At 39.0% G+C, this 10,493-nt stretch overlaps 1 pseudogene; it reads left to right on the top strand.

Moving 5' to 3' along the window:
* Window positions 1-270: 270 nt before the first annotated feature.
* LOC111220766 lies at window positions 271-6,453 on the top strand (annotated as a pseudogene).
* The last annotated feature ends 4,040 nt before the right edge of the window (window positions 6,454-10,493 follow it).

Genomic DNA, 10,493 nt, shown 5'->3' with positions numbered 1-10,493 from the left:
TATCATTTACTTCGCCGGGGTCAGAATGCTGCCTGTGTATCTTATGAGTTCACTGATACTTTATATAAAAATGGACACCACATCTTAGAAGTGCAAAACGTGTTTTTGTTTTTGCTTGCAGGCGCACACGGCTGCATTCATAAACTAGCCAATCAATTCAATTTGCCACAGGTGGAATCCAATCAAGTTCAAGACACAGTTTGCAGTGTTCCATCCAAGAGTCTGAATATAGGGAGAATTCACTTTTAGGTTTTTAAAAAATTTGCAAACATGTCAATGGATTAGTGAGTGTAGATCAATGGGCGAAAATAGATCAATGGGCAAAATGACAATTGTGCCCATTTAAAATTAAATCTACAATACAAGTGTACAAGAATTGATTTAACTCTCGATGACTCTTCTTCCGATTTGACCAACCCATCCGAAATCATGAAGTATATCATCGGCATTGGCTATCATCGGCATTGGTGGTGTAACCAATGGAGGGAAAATCACCCTCGCAAACAGACTGATCAAGGACCTGCCCAACTGTTGTGTGGTACATCACGATGACTTCTCCAAGCCCCAAGATCAGATTGAAGTTGGTGAAGATGACTTTAAGCAGTATGATGTCACTACTGCTCTGGACATGGATGCTATGATGAGCACCATCTAGGTCACATGGCGTTAATAACACCTTGGATGCTGAGATTGTTCCAAAGTCTGACAAGGAGGAGAAGACTCACATCCTTATTGTGGAGGGATTTCCTGCTTCACACCCATGGACCTTTGATCAACGTGCTGAACCAGCGTTACTTTATTTCCATCCCATATGAAGAATGCAAAAAGAGGAGGTGCTCTAGGAACTACGTGGTGCCAGACCCCCCCTGGTCTGTTTGATGGCCATGTCCGGCCCATGTATTTGAAACAGAAGAACATCAAAAAAGTGAGGCGTTCAAATTACCACTGTTGAATTTTTCAACATTTAACCAAAACCGTGATGTTTCTGAAATCGTGACCAAGAGCTGCCCGAACATAAACTTAAAAAATGTCAATCATACTTTACTTGTAATGATGAGATATTGTAGGAAATAGAAATGAAATAAGTTTTTTTTTCTGATAAAAAAAAATTTAAAAAATCTAATTCAGGCGTCATTGAGTCTTACTCAAAATGTATTTGCTATTGCAATTAAATAGCACAAAGTCTCATTTTTCTCTTCAAGTGTTGTTACAGAAAATGATAATATTAAATTATATCATAAAACATATTCATAATCTCACAAGGACAGAATTATGGTTCTGCACAGATACAGAGAAGGGTGTTATGAGTAAAGTAGAGCTACCATAATCTAATGTTGGGTTATCCTTTAAGAGCCTCCAATCAGGTGGTGGTTTTGAAAGTTATAAAACATGCAGCATGGAGGAGCAGCTTGAAGCCTTGAGTTTGAATGAACTGTATCTAATAATGTGGTGGTCTTTCATCTAAAGGTGTCATCAAGTGGGAAGTTTTTCCTCCTATTAAAGCCTTGTTAAAAAATATGCATGACACTGACTGATGGTGTCAGACATTTGATATTCAGGCTAGATAAGATCAGAGATCATTTGGATAAGATGATGATCACTTTAAGGTCGTATTTACAGACTGAAGCTGCTTGATAGAACAGTTCATTGGCTATGTGATTTATTATAATTTGAAAGGATTTATCGCTTTAATTTACTCGAAGCAGGTTAAAAAGAGAAGAGAAAGTTTTGTTACACCTAACGATTTGCTGATATGGCGCACTTGCGTAATCCTTAAAAAAGCCGCCAGACGACACGAAGGGCTCGTCCTGCCACGTCGCAAAGAGCGTTTCATCGCTCGGCATCTCATACTCACATCACACTGGCACCTGTGATTCTTTTTTTTTTTTTTTTTTAACTCTTAATTTCTGAAACTGTCAAAATCTTCTCCTCATGACTTTACAAGACCCTGCTCTACTTCCACTGTCAACCGCAACTCCCCCTGCTGATGAAGCCCATGCGATACGGTCAAAAGCTCATGCAGTGAGTGGGTGGACCTTGACTTTTGATTGTTTTGTCAATAGCTTTTTTTTTTTTTTTTTTTTTTTTTTTTCTTTCAAATATGAAACCGGCAGCATAGTTTGTTGGAAAGTTGTAGTTTTGATTGATGGCTGTCATTTATTCTGCCCATCAAAACATTGAAATGTCAGCTCTTTTCAATCCAAATCCACAATTAGTGAATTTGCTTTGCAGGCACGGAGTGAATTTGTGTTACATTTTGGTTAATTTTCAGCAATTAACTTCACTGAAGATTAGGTGAACCTGAGCCAATCAAATACCTGACATGAAATGTGTTTTGTTGTTTTACCCCCCCCCCCCACCCCCAAATTTATCCTTTCTAATCTGTATATGTAGCAATCTATGTATGTAAAGTAAACTCTAATAAACTTTACTGCAATGTGGTGGCAGGGTTTTCACAGCTTTGATATCACCTGCTTTTCTCTTTTTTATCTTATGTCCTCCAGCCACTGTAAATAATTCATTTTTCATTAAAAACTCATTACCACTAAAATCCCTGCGTTTATATTATCACAGAGTACGAGAGAGAAGAGACAGCGTGAAAGTGTGTGTGTGTGTGTGTGTGTGTGTGTGTGTGTGTGTGAGAGAGAGAGAGAGAGAGAAAGAGAGAGAGAATGGAGTTGAAATATGAGGCAAAGCCATAAATAGATTGTGTGCTCTAATGTGATTGTCATCCTGCGGTTGCTCTTTGTCTGCAGAGAATGCAGAGTGATGAGTCCAATGAGAGAGAGATCAATGGAAGACAGAGGGAGAAGAAAGGCAGCGTGGAGGAAGATGAGTGAAGACAGAGGGAGTGATGATCAGCGTCTCTGGATGTGTGGATAAGTGAGAGAGAGAGAGAGAGAGAGAGAGAGGGGGAGAGAGTTTGGTGTATGTGTGTATGTGTGTGTGTGCTGTGCAGGCTCAGAGAGTGAGAGCTTATGTATTACACTGTTTTCATATGCAGATCAGTTGGTGTTATTATTCACTGTTCACAAGCTTTGGTGTATGTTTATTTATGTGAATATACAGGACTAGATTAAAGCTTTCATGTCACATAACACCCTCTCTGGCAGCCATGTTGTGAAGCGCTGCTTTAACAGACCTGGTTAATCAGCTAATGGTTAATGTCCACGCTCCTTTACTTCTATTACATGTTTTCTTGTTGTATCTCATTGATTTTGTGTCTGGTTAACTATAATCTGCTCACTGTGTCACAAATCAGCATTAAGAGTGGGCAGCAGGTGGGCAGAAGAAGGACCTGAGAATTTACTCGTGATATTCAATATTTTTCTTCAAAGACAGAAAATACTACGGTGGCCCAGAGAGCTCAAAGCACTGCTGCTTAAGAAAGCACATGCAAAAAAGACAAAACACAAACAAAATCAGAAAAACATCATCAATTTGACAAACACATGTGCTGCAAATACACACAACACAAGCAAACACACAAACGTGCTGCAAGTGCCACAAACGACAACTGAAGTGTTTCCAGGGGACACTAAAAAGTGACGAACCCGGGCCAGGACGCACTTGTTGTTCAATGTTTTGTGACTTTTGAAGTGAAAATCATTGAATGACATGGCCCGATCACAATGTCCAGCCTCACTGACGCACTGACTTGAGGCACGTTCAGAGTCCATGAGGTCTACGGACTGTCCCACTGTCGAACCATCCAGTGCATGAGGGCTCTCTCACACACATTTTATACACGTTTTCCCCCTTAGTCCGCATTTCTGCAGACTTCGCCTGAGGGAATTACCCAAGGTTCATAGCGTTGTGACATTAAACACAGGGTTACAACTGCCATTAAACAGGAAAAAGAAGAAGGTAGAAGAAGGGTTAAGAAACAAGCATGCAAGGAACAAACCCAAACATTAACGTTACAAGAAAAAAGACATTTACATGTGTGTATGAACACAGAGCTCAGTGGTGATTCAGAACCAGAACTGTGTGTAGTTATCAGTCCTCTGATGACATGATGATAAATTATAAATCTACTTTCATCAGATCTGATCCAACATTATTATTTGTTTTCAAACAGGGAAACGAAGGGAGGAACAAAAAGATGTAAAAATCAAAACTCCCGAACCCAGATGCAACATTTGTTTTGGTGTTGTCAAGGTAACGTGATAAGCCACAAAGTGCTTTCCCTTTCCTCTTTATGCCATTTTGAACCCCTGCAGCCTCTCGCACTCAATCACTTACCAGGTGACATCAATTATGTCTGTGAGGGTTCAGAGCTTAGGCCTTAGGGGGGACATCCAGATTGGACTCAAGTGCATCCCAGCCAGGTTCATCGCTTTTTATTGTCCCCTGAAAACACACATGTTGTCAAATTGATGAAGATGTTTTCTGAATTTGTGTGTATTTTTTTTACTTGCATGTGTTTTTCTTAAGTTGCAGTGTGTTGAACTCTCTGGGCCACCGTACTTTGCTATCAAAGGAACAAAACCAACAATGAATGCATCCTACTAAGTATTGTGTGTGTGTGTGTGTGTGTGTGTTTGTCCAAATGCATGTATCCTGACACATTGTATTCATCTGTGGCATAGAGCTCAGTTGTTGTCCAACCATTAAAAACACAATGAGCTGCACTGTTGCACTGGATCACATGTTCCTTCATTATCATGAATGCACACATACATAGTAGAAACTACAGGGACCAGCTCTTTTACAATGTTTTTGGGATTTTCGTTCTGAAAAATTAAAGTATGTGTTTGTGATCCGTTCCTAAAGATTTACATCCTTCAGTATCCAGCTCAGTGTCAGTATTGAGAGATGGACTAAACATTATTGGTTTTAGTACTTTAAATGCATCAGTTGACCATTAATAAAATTTAGAATAGCACCAGTCTTATCTTAGTCTTATCTTATCTGTAGTAACACTTCATACCCAGTGTTCCAAACAATATTTCTTACTGTCTCCATGATTAGAATATGGAGTGTGCTCATACTGCAGAATTTTTGATTTGATTTGTTTGATTCCTAAAATTACAGGATTTTTGAGTAAAGTGTTGATGGACACTGTTGTTTCCCACAGCCTCACATAATGGAAATGAAAGGAATTAAAGAAAAAGATGCTCAGGTGCAACTGCTTCAGCGGCTCCTACAACAAATAAATAAAGCTAATCCTTGGGAACACATTTCTCTTCTTTCTCTTTTTGAAGTGGTCCTTGAGTTTTGTGCAGATTCCAATGTTAACTGCGACTCCCTCTGCTGATGAAGACAGAGCTTTTGATTCGGTGAAAAGCTGAGTGAGGAGGTGGACCTTGACTATTGATTGTTCTGTCAATAGCTTTTTGTTTTCAAATGTGAAATCGGCAGAGTGGCTTTAAAGTTGCAGTTTGATTGATGGCTGTCATTTTTGTTTTCCTGACCATCGAAATAGGTCATACCAGCATTTCTTACAGCAAGATTCCACTATAGAGTCTATTTTTTTAAAAAGAGAAATCCACAATTAGTGAATTTACTTGCACAGGTGAAATTAGCTTGTGTGATGCTTAATCCTAGAGTTACATCTTTGCTCATTTTTATGCACAAATTTGCACTATTGACCAACAGCAAGGGGTCTTGGTAGCGCTGACCTTTGAGGGAATGGAGGGAACCACAAAAAAGGATGAATCCAAAGTGGTTTATCAGGAAGAAAGTCATGTTAGTTGTCTCAGGTTACGTCCACACTAATACGTTTTAGTTTTTAAATCCTTCACTTTTGCTACATTTACACCTGCCATCCACGCTACTCCGGAGTTTGAGCCCCTCAAACGGAGACAGTGGACACCCTGCTGAACCTGTCTTTGTTCTAAAACTCCAGGCATGTGTTGTGTATCTAGATGGGTAGAAATGTAGACCAATGGAAACAATGACAGGCCTCATGTGTCATTACTACCAGATAATTAATTACAAGTGTTACTGATCTTGTTGTCTTTGCTAGCATCTGTTGTTCTGCATTTTAATGCTATTACTACTTCCTCGTTCAGAGTAGGCCTATTTTCTGCAACTAACCATCTGCAGAGTAGACAGTCTACTTCCTGTTTACATTGGCACACACATGCCGAGTGTACATGATATGTGTTTTCAGGTGTGTTAGTACTGACAGAGGTTATTTCTGATACGGAGCTAAAACGCTCGTCTGGGAAGCATGAAAACATATTAGCGTGAACGTAGCCTCACAAGTAAGCTAGTAGTCACTATATCATCAAACTTAAAGCACCAGTGCCTGGGCAGTTAGTATTGGATACAAAGAGGTCAGTGCTAAGCCTAAGGCTACATTCACACCACTACCTCTTAGTTTTAAGTGCATATCTTTTGCTACATTTACACCTGGCGTTCGCACTTTTTGAGGGCTTAAAACAGAGACTTCTGGAAACGCTGCTGAACCTGGTTTAGATTGAAAACTCTGGGGTTGTGTTGTAGTCTGGAAGGACTGAAACAGATATGGTTGAAAGTGATGACATAGCCAACCACAATCACTCCCTGAATGCAAGCGTTGCTGACATTGTTGTCTTAACTAGCAGCTAGCAATCAGTGTACATGAATGGTCATGTGACATGCGTTTTCGTGTTTTAGTATGGACAGAGATTATTTCTGAAATGAAGCTAAAATGCTTAACTGGATGGAGATTATTTTCACTTTTAAGACTAGTAGTCACTACATCAACAAGCTTCCAGCACCACCTTTTTGTGAGGTTGTTGGGTCGCTTTGTGGTATGCATGGGCAGTCAGTATGGGACACAGAGAGGCCAGTGCTAAGACTAAAAATCCAGTGCCAGTGTTCTACAGTTGGAAACAGACTGATATACTACAGACCAAATGTGTTCATACTTTACCAAAATAGAGCCAAATTAGAACAATGGACCGTATCATCTTTGGTGCATACAATATTTCACTGTGTACCTTTCCTTAATTTGCTTGTGTGATTATTGAGATATAGTTTCGAATGCTTGCCTGTGTGTCTCTGTGTCTCTGTGTGTGTGATTGACCATGCCAGTGTTTGGCATTCGCCTCATCTTGCGGCCAGTCAATAAGGCAGCGTGATTATTCAGATGGGCCTCAGGTTTAACTCTCCCCTCCTCATTGACTTGATTAAGGTTGTAGTTCTGTTAAGAAGCTGACACACTTCATTACAGAGAACATTCCTCTATTGATTAAACCATTCCAAGGTCTGGCCTTTCTCTCTCAGGAAGGATCTCCTCAATAATAACTACACCTCTCTCAAGCACACGGACGCAGCTTTTGCACATTCGCACAGGTGTATTCATACAGTATGTAAAACCGAATAGGCTGGGTGTGTATGGATAACTGCCAAGCATGTTTCAATACGCATCATCTGCCATATGACTGGTGGACAACACTGACTGTCTATTTAGTTATTTTTAAATAGATGTTGGTATATTTTGACCATTGATATTTTGTCTTTATTTGGATAGTCTGCCTACAGGGAGCTAAGGAGTATTTGTAGAATTTCATTCATCTTTGTTGAACATTGTAATGGTCAACTAATGTTCAAAAATGCATATACAAATATTCAACCAACAATTTGTTAATCGTTTAATGGTTAGAGTTAGGGGGAGGGGGAGGGTTAGTGTTAGAGAAACACTTGAATCTGTGAAGGCAAATGAAAAAAAAAAAGAATTGAAGCCCACAGGGAAGGGCCAAAAGCTGCAGGTCCTCTAATGACCACTAGAGTCTGGCTCCAACTCTGAGTCAAGCCCCACAGACTCCCATGTTAAAATGTCCAACTTTACAGCAGAAAGAAACATGTTAACAGCCTGGTACTCAATACTGTGATCAGCCAAAATCCAGATTAAAACTTTTGGAATCAAAGAAACCAAATTATTTTACTCACAAGAGGAAGGTTAAAAGGTTTGTAATTGGTAATCACAGATGTAACTAGACTTTTCTTTTTTAAGAGAAGCTTGATGATTGCTGTTTTCAAGGCTTCAGGAAAATTGCCTGATCACAGAGACCTATTGACCATCTACAACAAATCTGTTGCCAAACAGCTAAAAATATTTTTAAAGAAGCTTGAAGGAAATTGCTCAACATCTGCTTCTCTAGTTCAAGTCAACAGAGCCGTTTTGTTTCAGTGTTCTCTAGTGATGCACACAGACAAGCTTATATTTTATGCACTCATCCACACACACACACACACACACACACACAAACTCACCAATACACTTATAAGTTATATTTGCCCCATTGGTACTCAATATAAATTCGAGGATTTCCCAGTCATCAAAGTTTAAAAGGCGTTGCCTTGTGAAAGTAATCACCTGTTTAACAACCTAAACTAGGACACTACTTTATAGGAGTCTCTAGCACACACACACACACACACACACACACACACACACACACACACACACATACACACATACACACACACACACACACATACACACACATACACAAACACACAAAGAAACAGTGTGCAGTGCAGCACCAATGTACTCGCTGAGGGCTGTAACAAATCATTTCAGAAAATTTTTACATAATGTCTCATAATATTACACATAAATAGAGGAAGTCGGGGGGGAAGCAAAGAAAATACATAAATAGCATATCATTCTCGTTGTATGGAAACCTTTATCTCATGTAAATGCTCCCTCTCTCTCTGCTCAGAGCAAGTTTTCCAAAGAAAGATTTATAGGAATGAAGGAAAAAATAGTTCCATCATTGGCAGCCATGTATTTTCGCTCAACATACAGATGAGCATGTGAACCTCTGAACTGTGGTTACTTCAGTGTCAGCAGCTTTGAAGACAAAATGAAAAGTTTATTGGCGTTGTCACTGTTAAGTGAAAGGTATTTTGTTGCTGATACAGCTTCACTGAAATCAATAACCATTTAGTGAATGATGTGTTCATGCCAAATTTGATGAGTCTCTTACAGACTTAAATTAGCCACATCCACTGCCACCCACAACGAGGAGGCTTGTCTTCTCTGGCAAGATGCCAATTAATAATTGTAAAGTAATAATGTATATTACAGTATGCAAATACGCTTTCTATTCAGATACGGTCATTAAATTGTGTGCACTTAAATATCTGTTCAAGGCAGATACTGGAGTCTGTATTTGATAGATTCATATTTTAGTCAAAGTAATTAAGCACCATTTGTAGTTGATTAGATGGACATGGTGGAAGCTGAAGGTTTCATTTAAAAGGTTTAAAAATACTTTTTTTTTTCTTTTAGATTCTTCGAAGGTTTGTTTAAGTAAAATGTGTGTTGATGATAATTCCTCATTCCAGCAAATATACCCTAAATTCTTAAGTAAAAGAACCGTTGCTTCAAGTTTCTCTTTTTTAGATAGTTTTCATGTAGTAGTTAATCCCAATCAGTTCCACTTCGTTTTTGTTTGTTTTTATTGTTGTCAATTGAACCCAACACTTCCCGTAAATGTGTTAAATTAGAAGTCCCACCCATGGAGTGGAGTTTGGCCTTTGAGCTACATGTGATATCCTGAATTGTTCAAAACAACAGGTAAACATTTGAGGGTGCACATGAGAGAAGAGGAAGGGTGTCACGAGAATATGATACCAAACAGAAGAATTAGGGGTAAAGGTCAAATATAAGCTTGTCTTAAAAAAATGCCATGGACACCATTTGAGATTTTACAGTATGTGAATGGTTTCAGTAAAAGGAACTAGAATTATCACCTTGTGGTTGTATGTCTCCACCAACATGGTCACACTGTCTCCTTCCTGAGTTACAGCATTGAATAATGGCCAGAATGGTAAAATGGTATCGTCTAATTTTATCCTTATGGACATTCGAGTTAAACTGTCTCATAGTTAGTGTAGGAATTTGTGTGTTATGGCCAAAACTGTGTTTTGTGAGATCACCGTGACCTTGAGTCCAAGTTAACATTGCTGCCAAATTTGAAGAAATTCCCTCAAGGTGTTCCTGAGATATCGCGTTCACGAGAGTGGAACATACAGACAGACGGACAATCTGAAGACATGATGATTCCATCCCTGACTGTCACCAGCACAGTAAAACAGCTGGATTAATATAAATAAGATTGGTACACAAAAACCACTGACTTGGGGTTTTATCATCTCTTAAGTCTTTAAGGTGAACATGTTAGCAAACTGTTGAATATCTACACATCCAGCAGACAAAGTGCAAAAGTGCATTTTTGCTTGTTTTTGATGGCAACCTGATGAATGCAAGTCCAATATTCACTCTCATTATAGCTCTGTTTGGGCCTCCACCAGCTTTTAAGGGTAACATCTGGCTCTTTAGCTGCTAAAATCTCTGCAATGTTCACAGCTGGTTGTGACCCATCAAACCAAAACAGAGAGATAAAAGATACAAAAAAGATGCTGAGGAGCAACTCTAGGTTTGTTTGGAATGAACTATTGCATTGCAAATGACTAAAACACAGATCTTTATAATTTAATTTAATTTTACCTGGTTATTGTCGAGTTGGTTGCTACGCTTTTTTTTTAAG

Source organism: Seriola dumerili, unplaced genomic scaffold (assembly GCF_002260705.1).
Source record: "Seriola dumerili isolate Sdu_G_001 unplaced genomic scaffold, Sdu_1.0 BDQW01000073.1, whole genome shotgun sequence".
Taxonomy (NCBI): Eukaryota; Metazoa; Chordata; class Actinopteri; order Carangiformes; family Carangidae; genus Seriola; species Seriola dumerili.
Note: the sequence above shows the minus strand (reverse complement) of the source record. Positions and strands in the feature narration are given on the sequence as shown.